This window comes from Tachyglossus aculeatus, chromosome 2, assembly GCF_015852505.1.
Source record: "Tachyglossus aculeatus isolate mTacAcu1 chromosome 2, mTacAcu1.pri, whole genome shotgun sequence".
Classification (NCBI taxonomy): Eukaryota; Metazoa; Chordata; class Mammalia; order Monotremata; family Tachyglossidae; genus Tachyglossus; species Tachyglossus aculeatus.
In genome coordinates, this window is record NC_052067.1 from 136,923,933 (window position 1) to 136,927,125 (window position 3,193).

A 3,193-nucleotide genomic window follows, 5' to 3' on the forward strand; every position below is an offset into this window, starting at 1 on the left:
ACACACCTGTTTCTAAGTGAGGCTCCTGGGAACCTGCTGTGTTCTCTATCACTTTTATTATGTCTAACAGCCCTTGGAGGGCAGAGATGGTGTCTTCATCACCCTCAGCCCCTCTCCCTATGACCCAGTAAAGTGTGTATCTTGGTCAGTGGGTGTCCTTTCCCTCTTCCCCATCAAAATGTCAGTCCCTAATGCTCCATGGACTTCCATTCAGTCTGTAGGAAGCTGACTGACTCTGGTCTCTTTGAGATCTTATTCCAATCTGTGCAGGGACTGGGTATTTTTCAAAACTGTGAATAGCATTTAAGAAGAAGTCTTTGATCTGTCCCAAAAGTGGAATGGTTGGAAAGCACCTTAAGCATTATCCAGGCTGAGGCTTGAGTAATAATTATAGTATTTGTTAAGCACTTACTGTGGGTCAAGCACTCTTCTAAGCCCTGGGGGAGAAGTTAATCAGATTGAACACAGTCCCCTAACTCTCATTTGGCTCACAGTCCAAATAGGAAGGAGAGGGGGTATTGAATCCCCATTTTACAGGTGAGGGAACTGAGGCACAAAGAAATGAAGTGACTTGCTCAAAGTAACACGGCAAGCAATTGGTGGAGCTGGGATTAGAACCCAGCTTCTCTGACTGCCATGCCTGTGCTCTTTCTACTAGGCAGCTCTGCATCTCATGAACGACCTTACCACCTCTCGTCCTCCCCAACGAGATCTCACCAAAAGGGCCAGTCAGAGTTTGGCTCTGGAGAGCATCTTGACCATCCATTTGCTGATCTCCTTGGTCTCGATGCTGTTGATGATGGGGTTGAGCGTGAGTGTCATGAAGAGGTAGACAATGGACGTCAATGTGTGAATGAATTGAGGGGCCCATTTACCATACCAGTGAATCATGGACACACCCACCATGGGAATGTAGAAGATGACCACTGCACAGATGTGGGAGACACAGGTGTTGAGGGCCTTGGACCGCACTGCCTGGGACGCAATGGTCAGGACGGACCTGATGATCAGGATGTAGGAGAGGTAGATGAGCATGGAGTCCAGTCTGAATGTGTAGACCACGATGAACAGGCCAAAGATGTTGTTGATGGTGATGCCACCACAGGGCAGGCAGATGAAGTCAGGATGGAGACAGTAGGCGTGGAAAAGGACGATACCTTTGCAGAATGACAGTCATTTCAGAAGAAAAAGCAGGGGGCAGATGGCCCCAAAGGTGCGGGAGAAAATGGCCAGAGCCATCTTAGTGATCCTGGCATTAGTTAATATCAGTGAATATCTGAGAGGGTTACAGATGGCCATGTAGCAGTCAAAGTTCATGGCCAGCAGGATGCCAGACTCCAGTAAGGAGAACAGGTAGATGAAGAACATCTGGGCCATGCAGGCGTCAAAGCTGATTGCCCTGATGTTGAAGCAGAAGGTGCCCAGGACTGTGGGCAGGGTAGAGCAGGGCCCGCCCAGGTCGTTGATGGACAGCATGGCCAGGAAGTAGTACATAGGCTGGTGCAGGCTCTGCTCCTCCTTGAGGATGACCAGGACCAGGGAGTTTCCCAGGTTGTCAACACAGTAGAGCACCCACAGCTGGATAAAGATCCAGGGCAAGGACTCCTCCAGTCCCAAGAAGCCTGTCAGGATGAAGGTGTTGAAGGTGGAGATGTTGCTGGGAGGAATTGCCATGCTGGAGATTCATCCTGCGATGCAGGGAAATGGACAGAAATCAATCTGGGAGTGAGTCAGACGAGCTAGCTGACACCTAACCTGCAGTCATTTACTTTCAGAAGGTCGTTAGTCAACAGCTGTTGGGAGAAGCAGCCTGCCAGATTTGGTGGAAAGAGAAAAGGTAGTGTCATCTAGTGAATAGAGCCTGGGACAGGGAATCAGAAGGACCTGGGTTCTAATCCCAGCTCTGCCACTTGCCCAAGGTTACACAGCAGACAAGTCACTTCACTTTTCTGTGCCTCAGTTACCTCATCTGTCAAACGGGGATTAAGACTGTGAGCCCCATGTGGATCATGGACTATGTCCAATGTGATTAGCTTGTACCTATTCCAGTGCTTAATACAGAGCCTAGAACATAGTAAGCGCTTAGCAAATTCCATAAAAAAAGTGTGACCTGGTAGACAGAACATAGGCCTGTGAGTCAGAGGGTCTGTGTCCTAATCCCAACTCTACTAGTCTGCTGTGTGACCTTGGGCAAGGCACTTAACTTCTCTGTGTCTGTTTCCTCATCTGTAAAATGGGGATTCAATAGCTGTTCTCCTTCCTACTTAGACTGTCCCCCTGATGTGGGACAGGGATTGCGTTCAACCTGATTAGATTTAAGTTAGAAGAACTTTGATATTTGTTCAGCACTTTGAAGAGTGCTTGAAAGAAGTGCTTAACAAATATCATTATTATTATGATGATTTATAGACACAGGCCTGGGATTCAGGAGACCTGGGTTCTAATCCTGGTTCCATCATTTGCCTGCTGTGTGTGGGTTTGGGCAAGTCACTTAACTTTTCTGGGCCTTAGTTTCCTCATTGAGTAGACAAAGTAGTAATAATATGTATTAAGCAGTTGCTGCTAACATAGGAATTAAATACCTGTTCTGCTACCCACTTAATAATTGTGGTATTTGTTAAGCACTTAATATATGCCAAACATTCATTCATTCAACCTTATTTATTGAGTACTTACTGTGTGCAGAGCACTGTACTAAGCACTTGGAAAGTACAATTCAGCAAAAAGGTGGAGACAGTCCCTACCCAACAATCAGACAAAAACTCCTCACTCTCAGCTTCAAGGCTCTCCATCACCTCGCCCCCTCCTACCTCACCTCCCTTCTTTCCTTCTACAGTCCAGCCTGCACCCTCCAATCCTCTGCCGCTAACCTCCTCACTGTGCCTTGTTCTCACCTGTCCCGCCATCGACCCCCAGCCCATGTCGTCCCCTGGGCCTCGAATGCCCTCCCTCTGCCCATCCACCAAGCTAGCTCTCTTCCTCCCTTCAAAGCCCTACTGAGAGCTCACCTCCTCCAGGAGGCCTTCCCAGACTGAGCACCCTCCTCATCCCCCCGCCTTACCTCCTTCCCCTCCCCACAGCACCTGTATATGTGTTTGTACATATTTATTACTCTATTTATTTTACTTATACATATTCTATTTATTTTATTTTGTTAATATGTTTTGTTTTGTTGTCTGTCTCCCCCTTCTAG

At 47.6% G+C, this 3,193-nt stretch overlaps 1 pseudogene; it reads right to left on the minus strand.

Annotated features, from left to right (window-relative positions):
• Window positions 1-729: 729 nt before the first annotated feature.
• Window positions 730-1,674, minus strand: LOC119943464 (annotated as a pseudogene).
• Window positions 1,675-3,193: the final 1,519 nt, after the last annotated feature.